Genomic DNA, 21270 nt, shown 5'->3' with positions numbered 1-21270 from the left:
CTCCAACCTCCAGACCACTGGGATCTCTGATCCTGGCGGAGTTGGTGGTTTCCGGGAAGCCTGGCTGCCGGGGTTGTAATGTGGCGGTCGGACTGTCGCATTGGCGGCGGTCGGACTGTAATTGGCGGCGGTCAGACCGCCATTGATTAATCTGGCAGTCTAGTGACTGCCAGTCTTGCAATGAGGCCCTATGTCATCTGCATATTACAGTGCTTTTGGCTCAGTGGCCTGAATGAAGTTCTGTAACCTTTAAAAGGAACTCAGCCTTCTGCCTCATTTCTCTGTATGATTAAGGAACTCCTTGGTGACTTGCAATAGCCTTGTAATGTACATAAGGGGGAACCTTATCCCTTTTATAATCGATGACCAATATCAAAAATGACTCTTTGTGTACATCTGCATATCAATTCCTGACAACAATGTCCCCTTGATGCACCCTCAATGGGCTGACCATTGTTCTAATAGAACTTTAATTTAGAATTAGTGTGTATAGAGCAGACTTCTCTAATGATTAGCTATTGAGATACTCGTGGCTCAGCAGCTACCTGTAGGTAGCTCTCCTGTGTGTAGCTCTGTCTAAATTGCTTTTGCTTTGGTGAATTTATAAATGCATCCCAAAGTTGAACACCCTGGATTTGAAATGCAAATGTGTGTATTTCCAGATCTCATGAGCTAATTTGTAGAAAAAACAATGGTTGAATTTCCAAAATATATTTAACCCCTCCAAATGTTTGTAATGTATGCAGAACCCTTTTTGGCTATTTGGGGAGATTTCTGCTTAGGACTCTGTAAAGAAATGGCTCCCTGTTGCAGTTACCCCCCACTTTTTGCCTGATACTGATGCTGACTTGACTGAGAAGTGTGCTGGGACCCTGCTGACCAGGCCCCAGCACCAGTGTTCTTTCACCTAAAATGTACCATTGTTTCCACAATTGGCACAACCCTGGCACCCAGGTAAGTCCCTTGTAACTGGTACCCCTAGTTCCAAGGGCCCTGATGCCAGGGAAGGTCTCTAAGGGCTGCAGCATGTCTTATGCCACCCTAGGGACCCCTCAATCAGCACAGACACACTGCTTACCAGCTTGTGTGTGCTGGTGGGGAGAAAATGACTAAGTCGACATGGCACTCCCCTCAGGGTGCCATGCCAACCTCACACTGCCTGTGGCATAGGTAAGTCACCCCTCTAGCAGGCCTTACAGCCCTAAGGCAGGGTGCACTATACACAGGTGAGGGCATATGTGCATGAGCACTATGCCCCTACAGTGTCTAAGCAAAACCCTAGACATTGTAAGTGCAGGGTAGCCATAAGAGTATATGGGCTGGGAGTCTGTCAAAAACGAACTCCACAGTTCCATAATGGCTACACTGAATACTGGGAAGTTTAGTATCAAACTTCTCAGAATAATAAACCCACACTGATGGCAGTGTTGGATTTATTAAAAAATGCACACAGAGGGCATCTTAGAGATACCCCCTGTATTTTACCCAATTGTTCAGTGCAGGACTGACTGGTCTCTGCCAGCAAGCTGCTGAGAGACGACTTTCTGACCCCATGCAGTGAGAGCCTTTGTGCTCTCTGAGGACAGAAACAAAGCCTGCTCTGCTGGGTGGAGGTGCTTCACACCTCCCCCCTGCAGGAACTGTAACACCTAGCAGTGAGCTTCAAAGGCTCAAGCTTCGTGTTACAATGCCCCAGGGCACTCCAGCTAGTGGAGATGCCTGCCTCCTGGACCCAGCCCCCACTTTTGGCGGCAAGTCCAGGAGAGATAATGGGAAAAACAAGGAGGAGTCACTGGCCAGTCAGGACAGCCCCTAAGGTGTCCTGAGCTGAGGTGACTCTGACTTTTAGAAATCCTCCATCTTGTAGAAGGAGGATTCCCCCAATAGGGATAGGAATGTGACCCCCTCCCCTTGGGAGGAGGCACAAAGAGGGTGTACCCACTCTCAGGGCTAGTAGCCATTGGCTACTAACCCCCCCAGACCTAAACACACCCTTAAATTTAGTATTTAAGGGCTCCCCTGAACCTAAGAATTTAGATTCCTGAAACTACAAGAAGAAGAGGACTGCTGAGCTGAAAAACCCCTGCAGAGGAAGAACAGAAAACACCAACTGCTTTGGCCCTAGACTCACCGGCCTGTCTCCTGCCTTCCAAAGAAACCTGCTCCAGCGACGCTTTCCAAGGGACCAGCGACCTCTGAATCCTCTGAGGACTGCCCTGCTTCGAGAAAGACAAGAAACTCCCGAGGACAGCGGCCCTGCTCCAAAAGAACTGCAACTTTGTTTCAAGTAGCAGATTTAAAGACCCCTGCAACTCCCCGCAAGAAGCGTGAGACTTGCAACACTGCACCCGGCGACCCCGACTCGACTGGTGGAGAACCAACACCTCAGGGAGGACCCTCCGGCGACTCCAAGACTGTGAGTAACCAAAGTTGTCCCCCCTGAGCCCCCACAGCGACGCCTGCAGAGGGAATCCCGAGGCTCCCCCTGACCGCGACTGCCTGAACTCCATTTCCCGACGGCTGGAAAAGACCCTGCACCCGCAGCCCCCAGCACCTGAAGGATCGGAACTTCTGTGCAGGAGTGACCCCCAGGAGGCCCTCTCCCTTGCCCAGGTGGTGGCTACCACGAGGAGCCCCCCCCTTGCCTGCCTGCATCGCTGAAGAGACCCCTTGGTCTCCCATAGGAAACTATTGGAAACCCGACGCGTGTTCCCACACTGCACCCGGCCGCCCCCGCGCTGCTGAGGGTGTACTTTTTGTGCTGGCTCGTGTCCCCCCCCGGTGCCCTACAAAACCCCCCTGGTCTGCCCTCCGAAGACGCGGGTACTTACCTGCTGGCAGACTGGAACCGGGGCACCCCCTTCTCTCCATTGAAGCCTATGTGTTTTGGGCACCTCTTTGACCTTTGCACCTGACCGGCCCTGAGCTGCTGGTGTGATAACTTTGGGGTTGCTCTGAACCCCCAACGGTGGGCTACCTTGGACCCAAAACTGAAACCTGTAAGTGACTTACTTACCTGTTAAAACTAACATTACTTTACCTCCCCCAGGAACTGTGAAAATTGCACTGTGTCCACTTTTAAAACAGCTTATTGTGTTTTATGTAAAAAGTATACATGCTAATGTAATGATTCAAAGTTCCTAAAGTACTTGCCTGCAATACCTTTCGAATGAGATATTACATGTAGAATTTGAACCTGTGGTTCTTAAAATAAACTAAGAAAATATATTTTTCTATAACAAAACCTATTGGCTGGATTTGTCTCTGAGTGTGTGTTCCTCATTTATTGCCTGTGTGTATGTACAACAAATGCTTAACACTACTCCTTGGATAAGCCTACTGCTCGACCACACTACCACAAAATAGAGCATTAGTATTATCTCTTTTTGCCACTATCTTACCTCTAAGGGGAACCCTTGGACTCTGTGCATGCTATTCCTTACTTTGAAATAGCACATACAGAGCCAGCTTCCTACAGACTCCATAATTTATTTTCCAAATAAGGTATGCACACAAATTGTGTGTCTTTTTTCCCAACATCCTTGGGATTCTAAAGGTAGCCAGAGTTTGTAGATTCCCCCAGGTAGGGACTGTGAAACTAGGAAAAATATAGCAAATTTTGAGTTTTTTTTTTTTTAGAAAAATGGGGAAAAATGTGCTCTTGATAAAAGTGTCTGTTTTTTCCCTAAAAATGACATAAAGGAAGGATTTGCTGTACTGAAGTTACCATCTTCCCACTTTTCAGGAACATGCCGAGCTGAATCAAAAATCCAAATTTTGTACACAGGTAGACTGTTTTTCCTATTTTGTGTGCTCTCAACCTACTTTCAGTCTGTGTTTGAAACCAGTGTGAAATCCATGTGCCATCCAGAAAAGCTATAGATTTAAAAAGTAGGCAAAATTCCAAATTCAGCAAGGTGTCATATGTGTAGATCCCTCAAGGTTTTCTCAAAGAAACTAACTGTTGAAATACTGAAAATGAGCTGGAAAAGTTGGTCACCTGCAACAACATTTTCATCTGTAAATTTGTTGTTAGAATAAGTGATTTACAAAAGCAATATACCGTTACGTATGCTAGCTCCTTGTGGTTTCAGTGAGATATTGGATGTGGAGTTTTCTCATTTACATAAGTTACCCAGATGCAACAACCGAGTTGCATTGTTCAATGTTTTTTCATTGTGTAATGAATATGGACCAATTCATGTGGTGAAATATGTAGAGTGAAAAATGGGTTTTGAGGAACCCTATGTACTGCTGAAATGAGCTCAGGAAATGGAGTTTAAGAGGAGTGGTTATTTGTATATCTCTGAATTTGTGGGTACCCGTACTAGCACATGATTTAGGAAGTCTTTTTCAAAATGTCTTCTTTCCTACACACTGGCTTACCTTTAGGAGGCACAATTGCAGTGAAATCCAACTGGTAACAACAAATATCCTACTATCCTGTGCTCCCACATGTCATCTGATAAACATGGTACTCACTTGTCTAGGTAGGACTAGTGCCTGTTACACATTTTTCCACTCAAAACTGACCTGTTTCTTGCAAAGTGGCTAGCTGTTGATTTAGGGCCCTAGCTCATCTGGCACCCAAGGAAACCTAGCACACGTGTACATTTTTAAAACTGAACACCTAGGAAAATCCAGGATGGGGTGTCTTACATGGCCCTCACCAGATTGGTTTACCCAGATTCCTTGCAAACCACCAATTTTGGCTAAAAAACACATTTTCCTCACATTTCTGTAATGGAAAATTCTGAAAACTAATAGGAGCCACAAACTCCTTTCTGCCAAGCATTCTCCTACGTCTTCTGATAAAAATGAAGCCTCACTTGTGTTGGTTGGCCTAGTGCCCATGACAGAAAATTGCCCTAAACGCAAAATACATACATCATTTTTTTTCACTTAAGGTTGTCCCATTTTTTGTAAAGTGGGTAGCTGTGGATTTTGGGCCCTCGCTCATCTGGGACCTAGGGACACATAGCAAGCCCGTACATTTTTTTAAACTAGACCTTTGAGGAATCCATGTTGGGGTAACTTGTATGACTCTCACCGGGTGGCTTTACACATAGTCACTTACAAACCATAAACGTTCACAAAAAAAAACATATTCTGTGAATCTGTGGGGAGCCACAAACATCCTTCCACCCAACATTTCCCTATGCCTTCTAATGAAAGGAGCACCAGACTTGTGTTGGTAGGCCTAGTGTCTGTGACAGCATGTAGCCCAAAATGCAACAAGGATACATCGCACGTTTCCACTTAAAACTGACCTGCTTTGTGCAAAGTGGGTAGCTATGGATTTTTGGCCCTAGCTCAGTTGGCATGGATTTTTGGCCCTAGCTCAGCCAGCACTTAGCGACTCTAGCAAACCTGTATATTTTTTACAACTAGACACTTATTGGAATACAGAATGGGGTGACTCTTACCCCGTTGTTATGGCTAGAATCCCTTGCAAACTCCAACCTTTGGTTATACTAAAAAACACATTTTCCTCACAATTCTGTGATAGTAAGTTCTGGAGTCTGCGAAAGCCACAAACTTCTTCCTACACAGCATTCCCCTAAGTCTTCTGATAAAAATGGTCCCTCACCTGCATGGGTTGTCCTAGTGCTTGCGACATGAAATGACCTAAAACACAACATGGATACATCCCATTTTTCCGCTCAAAACTGACCAGTTTTTTGCTAAGTGGGTAGCTTTGGATTTTGAGCCCTAGCCCAGCTGTAGCCTTGAAATACTTAGCAAACCTATACGTTTTTGAAAACTAGATACCTAGGGGAAATAAGGATGGGGTGACTTGTGGGGATCTAATGAGCTTTTTATTCACAATGCCTTGCAAACCATAAACTTTGTCTGAAATCACACATTTTACTTATATTTCTTTGATGGAAACTTCAGGAATCTGGAAGAATCCCCAAAATTCCTACTGCCTAATTTTTGTGCCACCTGTGCTGATACAAATGCTCATTGTGGGTAATAAAACCTCACAGGCTTCACATAAGGGACACCAGCCTAAAAAACGCTGGTTGTCTACTTTTCAAAAATGTCTGTGGTTGGTAGGTTTCCATGGGTGGAGCAGAGCATGGCCCCAAATCACATAGCTATCTTGATTGCTGATCTGTCCACATAACACTTTAGGGTTTTTTGTGTCAAGGTCTCTTGGCTCACCCAGAGAAGTGAGGTATCATTTTTATCTGTGGACTTGAGGAATGCTGTGTGCAGGGCTGAACTGGTTGCACTACCATGGGCAGCTGAAAGGGTTGCTGGCCATTTTTTTTTTTCTATGGGGGCCCACTTCGTAGGCTACCACTCACTTTCCAGCCTCTAAGGGTATTTGCCGCCAGGTCTTGGCCATTTGCAGCCAGCAGCAGCGGATCATGTCACTCCCACATGAAGTCTGCCACAGAAGTGATTGCTGCTAGCAAATAACAGCTTCCAAATGTGCTCGGGCCGATATATGAAAGAGGAAACCTGTGCTGTTTTGCAATCGCGCCCACTCTCATTAGCAAAATAGTGTAAATGAAAGGCAAACTTTAGATGCGCCTCTGGCTTTATGTGACTTTAGTTGTTGGGTCCACCAATGTTCTGCATAAGGGTAGGTTTCAACAAAAGGGAGATAACTGACAGACTAACAGGAAATCATTAGATCTGGTTGTAAAGCAGTTTTACTTTGATTTAAGGTAGGATCCTGGGTTTGGTTGTGCGGGGACTGCAAGCAAAATGCACCAGAGTGTGTTGATCATTAATAAAATGTCATTTTGCGCACTAATTTAATTTATAATTACGAAAAACAAATTATTTTGAACACAGAGTTCAATGTATATTAAAAATACAAAAACGTGCAGTGTAGGTTTGAATAAGTTATGGGATGAGGTTCTAGAAAAACGTAAGGCATACAGCAGATTGCTTTGCAATTAGCATGTACTTTGTAAGCCAATGCAGCAGACATGTGTGCACTCTTTGCAGTCTCCAATGTTTGACATCAATGCTGATTTCTGCTTTTGTCAAAATAGCTTGACCCATCAGTTCATTTTTAAGTTACTGTTGCACATCTCACTATTGACCTCTTGTGAAATTAACCATAGCTCCTCGAAGCTGTTAGGACTCCTGTTGAATTAGACTTTTCCATTGAAAAGCTTAGTCTCACTGATGCCCACTGCCTTAATTGTAGGTCTCTTGTCAAAGTTATAACAAGGTGCCTAAGTCTTGCCATTGACAACATAAACTTGATGCTTTCTCTGCTTTATGCTCATATTAGTTGGCTCTATAACTCAGTGAGTTGAATGTTTGCAATGAACATGCATAATCTTCAGGACGTCATACTTTCTGGGGGGATAATGCTCGTCACCTCCTTGGCTATGTTTAACTAAGAGGAAGACTGGGCCCAGATTATTCTAGTAAATCTCGCAGTGCCCCTCTGAGCAACTGAAAACATGGAGTGAGTAATCTGCATTTCCCATAATTGCTGGGTGTCTCAAAGGGCAGTGAAACTCTGGCAAACAGAATGCGCTGACAACTGTAATTCTTTACATATGCAGAGGTGAGGACATATCTGTAATAGGTTAATTAGCATTCCCTTTCATGCCCTCCCAAGACTGACCCTTCAACAAAGTAATAGTCTAGTTCTCATCTGCCCACATGTAGCCCTCAGTCTCCGAATAAAAACTTTAAATCTCTCAGAGCTAGAAATAGACCAATATATCTTCCTTTTGGACTGGAACTGGATTGCTGTGACTCATCTATGAATTATTCCCCTATTCTTTCACACAACACGCTTATAGGTAGAATCTCGGCTGGACCCCACTGGTACCACCTGAGGTACGTGTGGGATACAGATCACTAGAAACTCACAATCAACACAGCATCCTGGAGTTGCCAGTACCACGGCTGTATTAGTATAATGATGTCAGCGCGTCCTGAACAATGATCGTAAATACACTAAAAAACAAAAAAAGACTGACTGCTTGGGAAGCTCTTCCCGAAGATCCAGAGATTGTAAAATATTAAAGGACTCCCTCTTGTATTCTCTGCACCAGAGAGCCCTTTAGGTGCCCTCTGAGTGCCGACCAATGGCTGAGAGATGCACTGGGGAGCTAGTGCAGGTGTCAGTCATCGACCGACAGTCTCACTTATGGCGTTAAAGCTCAATGATTATGTGATAAACTATGCAACATTGGGGAGACTTATTGCTAACATTCCCTTGGTGCCAGGGGTATTTCAGCAATGGCTGTCATATATTAGCCATGTAGAGGCATTCCAAATTGATAAAGCCTTTCTACATTATTGATGGCAACCTTACCTGATCCACCCAGGTTATTATTGATAACCTTGCATGAGTTGGCCACTAATGTAATCTTGTCTGATTTGGTCACTATTACAACATCAATGATATCAGTAGTTCAATGTTATTTTCATCTAACATAATTAGCTCCTATTACATAAAAGGTTAGAGACCTCTGGTGTGGAGAACAACAGCCACACCATACTAAGGCCCATATTTGAGAAAAGGTTAGCACCAGCTATGATGTGCCACTTTTCTTTTGCCCCCTCATCAGCACCTAACAACACCGTGGTTTTACTGTATTTATAATACGCCACACCATGGCTGTCGCTAGCACAATAGTCACAACATCTTTCACGTTATTATGGCGCATTGCTACACTTGCGTCTAAAATGTTGATGCTAGTTCAGCAAAGTGCAAGGAGGCCCATAGGTTACTATAAGCGTGTCTTTTTAATACATGGTCTGAGCAGGCAATAAAAATGATGACAAAAGTGGCACAGTGAAATCTTTTAAATTTCACTGTGCCATTTTTGGAGCCCTCCTAGCGCTGGAATGCCCCCCTTACATACATTATGCCTAGTGCAAGCATAATGTGGCGCAAGAAGTTCCAAAGTGGTGTAATGTATGCATTGCACCACTTTGAAAATATGGCACGTCAGAAAAAACACTTTAACGCCGCCTTCGCATCAGAAAAATGATGCTATGGCAGCACTAAGGTGGCACTGGGGGCTCCTAAACATGCCCCTAAGAGTGTTTGAATTTTATTGCTAAATGGGGATGTTTTTTGATAGATAAAGCCCTCATGGCATGATAACTAATAGTATACTATTAAAACGGCCAATACTGTGACTATGCACTGATTCCTCCTTTGGGATAACTGAGACATGTTATCAACATTATTCGAACTTGAAATTGTGAATACAATTCATTAATTTTTGTTGTTAGCATTCCAAGGCCCATGTTGCTCCGAATGTATTAAATAAAAAACAATGTAATTTCTATTCTTTGGAATTATATATAAACCCTTGTGAAATACTTTCACAAAACCAAAAATGGAATCTCATAGAAACGACGACATTAAATTATGCTATGACATTATGTTACACAATAAGACCTCCTTAACATTTTACAGATATGCAAGGTTGCCGTCTGGCAGTCAGTGTATTTTGTCACAATTGAACCATGCGGAGGAATGCCGCATTTTTGTTTTCCTGCGCAGCATTTAGGCTAGGCATAATTAGTGTCAATTTGATTAATTGTCTATTTGAACATTTGTAGATCTGAATTGTTTGAGTGGATGTGGATTTTTATGCTTGCTGAACCTGAGAAATTGAGAAGGTGGTTTGTAATGACTCTTTGCTTGAAAGCATGACCCTGGAAAATTTCACAGCTACATTTTATAGCTACATCATTCCGCTGTTTTTATCTGAAAATGTTACACAGATTGTAATCTCTGGGGCTCTCCTCCAAAGAGTTTAATTGCTTGGTCGTGACCCCTCCTACGCACACGATGGGGCATATTTAAGAGCCCCTAGTGCCACTAGAGCGAGCGTCACTTTTAGTGACACTCCGGTGGCACTATGCACTGCAATGTATTTACAAGGTGGTATTAAGGCACTTTTTGGGGCTTAACAGCACCTTGTAAATACGGCCCCTTCACATGCAGCACTTTCTGTGGCAGGGGAGTGCAATGGGCGTTGCTGTGGGCGTCCATAAATCTAAAGGACCAAAATCAAAGGTTATTTCGAAATAGCTTCTTTTAATATTCATTTTTTATTCTTATATCTTACCATACACATAAACTCTACACTTTTCGATACTGTGTATAATTCATAAGCCAGGAAACTACATCACATCTATGGTTGCTAATAAATCCATGTTGTATGTGCCAAAGTAGAGTTGCAATACATTGAGAGCTTTTTAGTTATCCAGTGTTACTGCCACTGTTTAATTGGTAAAAGAGTGAAAGGTGGGGCCCTACAATTTACTCAGAACCCCGGCGCCGGTGTTATGGAATGTCACCTTGGTGAATATGAAGGCTGCAAGGTCCTGTGTCCATCTTATACCACTGATATCCTCCACTAGACACTCACTCCATGCACATTTATCTAACTCTTGTAGGTTCCTATATTTTCCCTTTGTCGAGGTTTTTCCGTCTTTCTCTTCCTTCTTCTTCCCCCCTTGTGTGTATCACTCTCTTGCTCTTTGTCAAAGTCTGATGAAGAAAAATAAGTGCCGGACATCTAAAGTGAGTTTTGGTGGCCCCACCTGCAACCCTAGGCTCAGACTAAGCACTGGGTACATCTTTAAACTTAAACATGTCTATCCTTCCTTCTCCAATTCTGTTCATCAGAATGCATTATGATTATAATGGGTTTACTTCTATGAATGTTAACATTATGTTTCAAACTTTCTGTGGGCTACTGTCAAATATACGTTTCCCAGATCTCTTTGAAGGTTGACAACTGATCATTCAATTTGTAAATTAGCCACTCGTGCAATGTCATTTTCACTATTGCCTCTGTTCATTCCACTACTGTGGTGGCCATTCTCATGTTTCGGTGCCGTAGAATGCACACCTTGGCCACTGCTAATGCCGGCCCCCTCGTCTTGTGTTTGTTCATCTTTGGGAGTCCTCTAGTGTCATGTAATAAAAACTTTTTAGTGATGGTACGATTTTTCAGTTACTTATTTCTTTCACTGTTCACCACACTGTAGACCAGACATTCTGTAGTATTGGGCAAGACTTTAGAATATGTATCATATCATCATTTGCGCAATCAAACGTTCAGCATCTTGCTTCCGGGTATAGTTTTGCTCTATGTAACTTATATGGCAGTGGCAATCATCTAGTATATTAAAATAACTGAAATTTAAACATACTTCATTTGATCCACAGTCATCATTAAACAAGAGGAATTACTATTTTTCATCAGTGAATGGTTTCTGCAGATGCATTTACCATCTATGTTGAAGGTGTATCATTGTGGTTCAAACAGGCCTGAGGTCAGCTTCCTATAGCTACCTCATGGTTCTAGAAAGGTGTGCTTGATGAACTAACCAGGCTGGCCGACTGTTTATCAAGCTTGGCTTTTGCACGCTGACAGAGTTGTATATAGGATAGGAATTGAGAGGAGTCCAAATGAATATCTGACTGGAGTCCTTGGAAGGGTCTCCAGGTTAGTATTTGCAATGTATATAAGATCAGTTTTCCTTGCCATATCAACCAGTTTAAGATTTGTTCATTTATACAGATCTCCACACTGTTAAAGAGTGGATCCTGTTGATTCAAAAATCCCATTTGCTGTAGGTTCTTATGTCCAGACACCCACATTTTTATTGACCCTATACTTACCGATTGCTTCTACTGTCCTCTGCGGGATACTCTACGTAGATTCCTAGTGGGCCTGTTGCATCAATAAGAGGGTGGTGCTCTAGCCTAACCTAGTCAGTTGTATTCATATCAGAATTAACAAGATAGGCTGTGTGGGATAAATGTAGTGCCATATGGCACAGTTCAATTTTGTTCAGATGCAGGTATCCAGAAGTGGTGGCCCATGCAACCTGTCGGATGTCAGTTGTGGGGGCTGCTCTGCCAGACATATTCTTTGATCTGACAATCAATTTGTTGCAGTGTAGAGTATGAAACTGAGAAAGGTATCATGTTCATGACATAATTAAAATGGGGCACTGCTCACATCTTCATTATCTGCACAGACCCTACATAGATAGTTTCCATTTCTTGAAGACTCTTAGCATTTGATCAGTGAGGATATCTATATTGTTTTTGACAATTCTATGAATGTTGTTGCTAAGGAAGACACCAAAATATTTCCTTTTGTTTTGAACACACCCAAATTTGTGACAATGTAAAAAGCTCAACTAACAGCGAGGTGTCATTGGCATGGTTCGCTCTTTATTAACTTTTATATCCAGAAAAGGAAGCAAAGTTATGGATAGTCTCCAATTGAGCTGAATACATTTTTTCTGGGGAGATTAAGATGGGTAGAACATCGTCATATAACATAAGTTTGAGATTACCAGCTAGGATGTCAATGCCCTCTATATCCCTTGAATGTCAAATTGCCATTGCCAGAGGTTCTATTGCCAGCAGGTAGATCAGGGGTGATAGAGGGGATATCTGCCTGGTGCCTCTATAAACTGATATTCTTTCAGACAGTATACCTTGACCAATGACTTTGGCCACAGGAGATGCTTAGCCACTTAAACGTGTTAATAAAGTTCTGATCAAATTCCATTCTGAACATGATACAATGAGCCACAAAAGTAGCCCCACTCCATCTGATTGAACACCTTTTCTGTGTGAAATGGAGAGGCTTCCATCCTTTCAACCTCAATGCCACAGCAAATGTAAAAGTGTGCACAGATGATTTTGAGAAGAGTGCCCGGGGATGAACCCCACTTGATTTCTGTGAATCAATAATGGGAAATCTCTTCTCAGTCTGATTGCTAAGACCTTTGCCAGTATTTTAATTTCTCTATTGTGAAAGATTGGCCTGTGATTCCCGCAATTTAGTAGGTCGTTCCCTTGTTTTAGAATCAATGTGATAAGGGCTCTGTTGTAGTCTGCATTTAGACAGCTTGTTTCCATAGCTTTTCTGAAAATCGTTCCCAAAAGAGGGGCGAAGAATTTGGCAGTGTAATTGCACATGTCAGCTAGAAAACAGTTTCCATAATTTCCCAAGCCAAGATCTTACTGCTAAGATCCTCTCTGAGTTCTGCTTTTAAGCATAGGATGGGGAGTGTAGCTAAGAAAGTTTTCTTGACCTTGTCATATGGCCTAGAATTCTGAGTTCTGACATTTATAATCTAAAGTAGAATATACCAAATTCCTTTGACAATGGCTCTAGAGCAGCTCATTAATGAGTCATGCTCAACAAGTATTCCTGGAATAGCTGATCTCACCATTCTTTTCTTTGAAAGGTGTGAAGCCTTCCGGCCTTTTTACCATGTCTGTAGAGCTTTCTTTTGCTGCAGCATAGAACATTTTCTGCTTGTAGCATCAGTAGATTGTACTTCATATCTCTTCAGTGTGACTCTTCAACACTATACTCTATTGAGGCTGCTCAGTCCGATTTCGATTTCTGTTCACAGGCTACACTCTTAGCTATTTCAGCATCTCTAAGTAGCAGCCCTCTAATATATGATTTTCCTGCAGCCAAAAAAGTTTCCTTTGAGGATAGAGAATTTTCATTTAAATCCAAGTAGTACTGCATTTAGCGGGCAAACCTAATTTTTTGTCTTTGGAAGTTGCTATCCCGTTCAGTCTGTCCTCCAAATTCTATCGCTAATTGCCTATCTAACTATGAAATATTAGGTGCATAGTCTGAGATGGAAATGGAAGATATTGCACTTTCCTTAACTTATAAAGCAGCCTGTAGAGGGTCAAGAAATAGTCAATTCTAGTGTCTGTTCCATATGGGCCTGACACCAAGTGCGTTCCCTTTTAGAAGTTTCCATTGGTCAACAAGTGCATGATCTAACATTAGGGCCCTTCTCTGTCATTTTTGCTTCTATTATCTGGACAGTTTTAGCAGTCTAGAATAGAATCTATAGATACATTTTAGTCTCCCTGTGGAGCTGTGCCAAAAATCAGTTTTGTTGTGTTGGGGTTGTAAATCATTCATACTGTCAATTGTTGATTCAAAATTGCTTATTTCACAAAAACATAACAGTCTGCTGGTTGTTGGCATATCCTATATATATGCTTTGGTAGTCACTTCTGAATCAAAATTGCAACCCCACACTTTCTGTAGGGTGGGATTGCAGAATGCCTTGATTTGATACATCTTGAAGCCAAAACTACTACCCCATACAGTCTCCTTTAATTTTTCTTGCCTCTTTAAGACTCTTTTGTAAAAGCAATATCTGGCCTCTAGGATCAATAATATTTTTTGATGCACAAAACTTGTAAAGCTGCTGATGTTGAGAGATCATATGGAGTGTAGCTTAGATTGTGGCATAATCCTATCAATGCGACCCAGGAAATATGACTGAGCGGTGGGAGATTTGTGAAGCTCTGACTGTCACAAAGTTGGAAGGAATATAGATGTTATGGTTTATGTAACTCAGTACTGTCACCAGCTAATTGAACTATATAGGAGTCAATAGAACGTGAGGCCATCTGGCGTCTCTACATTTTTAATGGTCAACTATACTCTAAACTTCATGTTGACTGCTCCATTTTGAATTGTTTCTCCTCTTTGTTATCTGGTGGTAAAACACTGTGAAGATCAAAGTTTCAATGAGAAAGTGAATTAGGGCTTCCTGGGTCAGCATCCAAGTTGAGGTTTATTGTCTTCTGAATAGTACTTGTTGTTCTCTAAACTGCTTTATCCCTACCCCTTGTAGGGGGCTTCCTCATCATTAGCCCCTTCTGTTCCCAAGCCAAGATGTCTCTTTATTGTGCCTCTATGTAAGTCTCTAGTCAGGGACTTATCTGAAATGGTTGAGGGGCCTTGGCAAGGAGATCGTCATCATTGTTCTCTGCTGGGCGCAATGTATCAGTTTGTGCCATGGCACACATTTAAAATTGTGTGGCTGGCACATACTGCAATAGTACAGTCTATTAACATGAAGGGAGACCGCAAACTCATGTTTGTCCATTTAGCAGAACATTCAGTAGAAGACACAGAAACTCCTCACAAGCCATTCTGTGTTTTACAGTGCAGGTAGCAGCCTCCTACACTTTAAAGAGAGGACAGAGCTAACCCTGCAGGTGGGTGAAGTGGGTGACTTTCCTCCCCTCCAGAGAGGTGTCCTCTGGAAGCACATTGACAGTGCATCACCTCTTTGTTGCGCACTGTTAGTGCACTTCGTAAGGGCCTTTTTGCTTCTGTGCTCATGCTTATCATAGGATGCAGGCACAGAGTCAAAACGATCTGCTCATTGGCAGTGGGTGGTATTAAAAAATGGTAAGGCACTACATACATCACAACATTACATTAAAACATACATTGCAATAAACAATTACAAAAGAAAAAAAATAAAGTTTCACTTACCTTATTCTATAGCATGTCCATTGATGCTCTCCATTGCCTGGCTTCAGACTCCTCCGAGCGCAAGGTGACATCACACGGCCAACTACCTTATCCAAACCAGACGCTGCCCTCATGGTGTAGCAGCATGAGTGACGCATCGAGATTAGTTGGAGCAGGCTGCCTCAGTGCTATGAAAGGCAATGGAGCCTTGTGCCTGCTCTCCAATCTAGCCGTCTAAGTCAACTGGGTTGAGAGATTTTAATTGTGCAGTAGTAAGATAGCCTGCCAAGCCTACATGCACACTTCAAACTCAAGTGGGCACTTCTCATTGCTGCCAGTCAGCAGCAATGATGCACTGTCCCCACCACCCCACTTCTTTGGGCAGAGAGTACAAAACAAAATGGTAATAAAATCATGCAATTGTCATCTTACTTTTCACTCGTATTGCAGAAGTGTAGGGGGTGATGCTCCTCCTCTCCTATGGAGAAATCATCACTAGATTTGCTCATATACGTGGGGGCCATGTCCCCTTGGCAAAAAAGGTAACGCCTTCTCATGATAGCTGTGGAGATACAAGTGCTCCAATTCTATCAGTATTACAAAAGGGGCCACACAAGAATCTGTGATTCCTTCTGTGATGTTACAGTGCCCTGGGGGCACAGAAAACAAATGCACACTCCCAATGCGCCCCTAAGCACTATGCATATTACCACCCATAGTGTTTTCATCATTGGTTGCTCCAGAAAGTCTATATTGGGCTCCATGTTGTGCAGGTGAAGAAATGCTTGAATTCTTCCATCGATTGTAATCAACATGGTTGCAGAATTTATAAGATCATACCTGATGCCTCTTTGTTTAAGGGCCTGTTGCAATGTCAAGAACTTATTTTCTATGGTATATTGGCCCCATAAGAAATATCTGTGCTAGATGTGTTCTTCGAGCCTTTATAGGCATAGGGCCATGTTTGAAAATATGTCCACTTGAGTGGCCACCAATGTTCACGAAGAATATTTATTAATGGCATATTGATGTGAAATATGGAGCTTATGTTTCACTAATGTAGTAATATGTTATATTAAGGGTTATGCATTATGTATTAACTTTATTAATTGAAGGCTTTTATTTAGCGGAGTTCTTGGCCTAGTTGCACGGCCTCATGTCAAGTTGTATTTCTAAACCGATTAATAAAATGTTTGCTTAAAGAATTAAATTGTGATTATCCACTGTGCTGACCAGATGTGCTAGTAGCTAAAGGTCTTTCTCATGAGAACTGCTTGCTAGAAGATGTTGTTCTTGCTAAATGTAACATTGTAAGTGTAAGGTGTGTAAGATTGACTTTCTCAGGAGAGAACAATGGAGAAACTGATTGGACTACACGCTGCAACAATATTGTTACCTGATGAGCTGGATGATGAGGACATTATAAGAGAAACCAGTCATCGACATGTGAACCATGTACTAGTAGAAACTGTTCATTTGATGTTTTAGTTTTATTAGAGAAAGTGTGAACATGCAATCCCTTGCCCAATAGGGACTTGGGAAGTAGTTTTAGGAAATCTAACTTTGCAGGACTACACTGAGAAGAAGCTGCCTTCGCGCTTTTGCCACAGCTTTTGTTCAATTGCGTCTTGAAGAGACGTGCCTAACTTTAATGCTTAAACACTTTGCGTTTTCTGAACTCTGATGCTGAATCCTGATGCCTTGCTGACCGAAATGATGTCCTGATGATGGAGACTATCTTAGCTTACCGATCCAGTTGAGGAGAGGTATACTGTTACGCATGTGTTTTGCTATGCCTATTTGCTTTTTCTTTCTAGGTACCAACCGCACTATTTTGATAATGCCATAGTTAGATGTTTTCCAAATTTGGGTGGACTAAATTGTTTTACATGAAGCCCAACATACTAATGCTAATCTGGTGTTAGATAAGGATCCTCACTAATGAAAGTCTGCTATTGGGAGTAACAGTCAATGTCTTTCCTTAGCTGAATCTAAATATATGTGATATAATTTGCACAATTGTTCTTGTTATTACTTTGTACCGTAACCTTAGAATGTGTAATTTTTCAATCTTTGATTAGATTTTTTTTTTTTTTGACGCTTTGGACAGCCAGTGATGTTTCTGTATGTCCATCATTTGATTTTGAGATTATCTTACGTGACATTGGCATTGTTAATATAGGGAAATAAATATTCTAACTTTTACTAAAAGGTGTGGTTATTCATGACTGAAAGGTCAGGATGTGTGATAATTACTGACTCCTATTGATTATTGATGTTACTGTTACTGATTAATTATTGAACATTGATCTGCATGTACTGGACTTATGGTAGGAACATCTTAAATATGAGTCAAAAGGCTTATCAACCTATTCGCGTCCCCTGGTAAGTTTACTTATTAAGGTCTGATGCGCTAGCACTGTGTGCCCTCTGGGATTCAATAGTTTAAAATTAGTTTTCAACAGTTTAAGAATAAAGGGCTGCTTTGCAAAGGTAAACTTAGACTTTTGGTCTAAGTTTAGACCAAAATTCTAAATGTATCACTTTTATATATTCACAAAGGTAAGTTGCGAATAGTATCTTTATGTCCACAATTGGGATGGAATTTCTGCACTCAGGCAGAAATTCCACTCTGGGTGCCGAGAGTACACTCCAGCTGTGGAGATTACACTCTGGGTGTGGAGTGGAATCTCCGCATTCGGGCCAAGATTCCACCCCAAATGCGGAGATTCAGCCCAGAGTGCAGATGTAAAGATACTACTCACAACTTACCTTACTGAATACCAAAAAGTCGTAAACTTAGACTTTTGGTAGCTCATAAGTCTAAGTTTTGCCTTTGTCTAATCGGCCCCAAGGCTGGCTAAGCATCTTTGGAGATCATCTCCTTCTTCTGGAAAACCATAAACTATTGTCTCCTGACTCGTACATTCGAGGTCTGTAACTTTCCAGACATAGGTGGTCATTCTGACCATGGCGGTCTTTGACCGCCAGGGCGGAGGACCGCGGGAGCACCACCGACAGGCCGGCGGTGCTCCAATGGGGATTCCGACCGCGGCGGTAAAGCAGCGGTCGGACCGGCACCACTGGCGGGGTCCCGCCAGTGTACCGCCGCCCCATTGAATCCTCCGCGGCGGCGCAGCTTGCTGCACCGCCGCAGGGATTCCGACCCCCCCTACCGCCATCCAGATCCCGGCGGTCGGACCGCCGAGATCCGGATGGCGGTAGGGGGGGTCGCGGGGCCCCTGGGGGCCCCTGCAGTGCCCATGCCACTGGCATGGGCATTGCAGGGGCCCCCGTAAGAGGGCCCCTACATGTATTTCACTGTCTGCTGCGCAGACAGTGAAATACGCGACGGGTGCAACTGCACCCGTCGCACAGCTTCCACTCCGCCGGCTCGATTCCGAGCCGGCTTCATCGTGGAAGCCTCTTTCCCGCTGGGCTGGCTGGCGGTCTGAAGGCGACCGCCCGCCAGCCCAGCGGGAAAGTCAGAATTACCGCCGCGGTCTTTCGACCGCGGAACGGTAACCTGACGGCGGGACTTTGGCGGGCGGCCTCCGCCGCCCGCCAAGGTCAGAATGAGGGCCATAGTTTCCCTATTTCCGCTCCCCAGTCTATGGCCTTCAAACTTCTGTGATCTAGATCTTCCAGAAATTTCTCGTGATAGAATTTGTGATTTTAATTGTTACATTTCAACATGCATCGGTTTTTAAATCCCATATTGTCTCTGTTGACGACACTTTCATTCTTTTTAGGGACTAGGGGCCAGATGTAGCTAAGGGTTTTACCCATTCTGTGTCTATGGGAAAATGTGTTTGTACATACGGCCCTTGATCTCCTTCAGTTTCTCAAGGAGGGTTTCTATACTTGTGTTTCCATCGTCTGTTTTCATGTCGCTGGGTGGGCTTTATTTTTGTTCTCAGCAAGTGCTTCTGAGAACAGAAGTTGGCTTGAGGCTTTATATCCAGACATTTATTGCAATCTGTATGCTAGTTACCTTTTTGCAAGTCAGTAGTGTGGATCATTGAAATTGCTGCTTCTTTGTCATTGTCAGCATCACAAAGTCTACATTTAAAAAACAGGCAATGTTATTTTTTTTAATTGTACAAGCCTGAGAGATTCCTGTGGGAATGAGTGCGGTTTATGTTAGGAATCAGAAGTATAAAGACAAAGGGGGTTATTCTAACTTTGGAGGAGTGTTAATCCGTCCCAAAAGTGACGGTAAAGTGACGGATATACCACCAGCCGTATTACGAGTTCCATAGGATATAATGGACTCGTAATACGGCTGGTGGTAAATCCGTCACTTTTCCGTCACTTTTGGGACGGATTAACACCTCCTCCAAAGTTAGAATAACCCCCAAAGTCTCCTGGTTTCTTCTCATCAGGTTAGGGGAATGCGTTTTCTCACATACAAATACCTTGTTATCTTTCACTCCAGTAACTTGTGTAACACTAAACCTCATCTGGAGGCAGGTAGGGATATGCACCCTGTGGAAACATACCACATTCTGGTCAGGGATACAGCTGTGCGGGGTGGGAGTTTGCGGTGTTACACCCACCATATAATTGCATTTTTATAATGAATGGTTGGGTACAGGTGATTTCAGTGGGGAATGGTGAGATGACTGTCATATTACACCTCCGATTTTCACATATAGACACTCACAAAAGCACATACGCACTCTCATCTCGGTTTTGAAAGTCATCAAAATGTTTATTTTATAAAATGTTGTATTTTTCTCACTTAGTACTCCTACCAATCAGCAATCTTCTCCCTTTGAACTACTCCTTAAGTCCTTCTCATGCACCCTGATTGTCATATAATGTACTTTAACATTATTTATGCAGCATGGTTTGTAAACCTGAAGCTCACACCTTCCCAAACTTACTAAACAAGCTATGCCCCTCATTCTTGTGGCTACACTAGGGCCCAGATTCACAAAGGTAATCAAACTTTCGGTCTACATTTAGACAAAAAGTCTACTTTACAACTTTTCAGAATTCACAAAGGTAAGTTATGAGTAGCATCTTTACGTCCGCACTGCACTTGGAGTGTAATCTCCACACCCGGAGTGTACTCTATGCAACTGGAGTGGAATTTCCACACGGGTTGCTCTCCGCCCCGCACACAGAGATTGAATCTCAAGTGCTGACGTAAAGATACTACTCGTAACTTACCTTTGTGAGTACTGAAAAGTCGTAAACTTAGCCTTTTTGTCTAAACTTACACCAAAAGTCTAAGTTTACCTTTGTGAATCAGGCCCTAGGAACCCAGCGTGTTGAGAGAGCCTCACACCAGGCCTATCAACAGGGGTAAAAACTCTTCACCTTGCTTGTACTTGCCATCTTTCCCGACCCGCAGGCCTGATCTACTGAGTGACAAAAGGATGAAAGAATGGGAGCATGAAAGGGTGAAAGGATTGATGAATGGGAGAAAGGATGGATGGATGAGTGAGTGAATGAAAGTATGGGTGGATGAAAGGATGGATGGGTGAGTGGGAAAAATGATGGAAGAGGGGGTGAAAGGATGGATAAATCGTTGAAAGGATGTGTGAATGAGTGTGTGAAAAGGTGTGTGGGTGAGAGGACGGATGTCTGGGTGTCTGGTTGAATGTGTGAAACAATGCGTAGATGGTGGATGAAATGATGACAGAGTTAATGGAAATCTGAAAGGATGGATGTGGGGGTGAAGTATGAAAGCAAATCAAAATCTGAGAGGATGGATGGATGGGTGGGTGAAAGGATGACATAGTAATTGGAAATCTGAGAGGATGGGTGAATGGACAAAAGGAACCATTGATGGCTGAAAGACTTTGATGAATAATGAGTAAGTCATTGGCTGCATGGGTGGCTGGCTGGATGGATAGATGCATGCATAGATACTGGATGTGTGAATAGATGAATAGATGTATGGAATGGGAAAGATTGAATACAAGATTAATAAAACAATGAATGTATGACAGAATGTAAAGGTGAAAGGATGGAT

Source organism: Pleurodeles waltl, chromosome 8 (genome assembly GCF_031143425.1).
Source record: "Pleurodeles waltl isolate 20211129_DDA chromosome 8, aPleWal1.hap1.20221129, whole genome shotgun sequence".
Lineage (NCBI taxonomy): Eukaryota > Metazoa > Chordata > Amphibia > Caudata > Salamandridae > Pleurodeles > Pleurodeles waltl.
Note: the sequence above shows the minus strand (reverse complement) of the source record.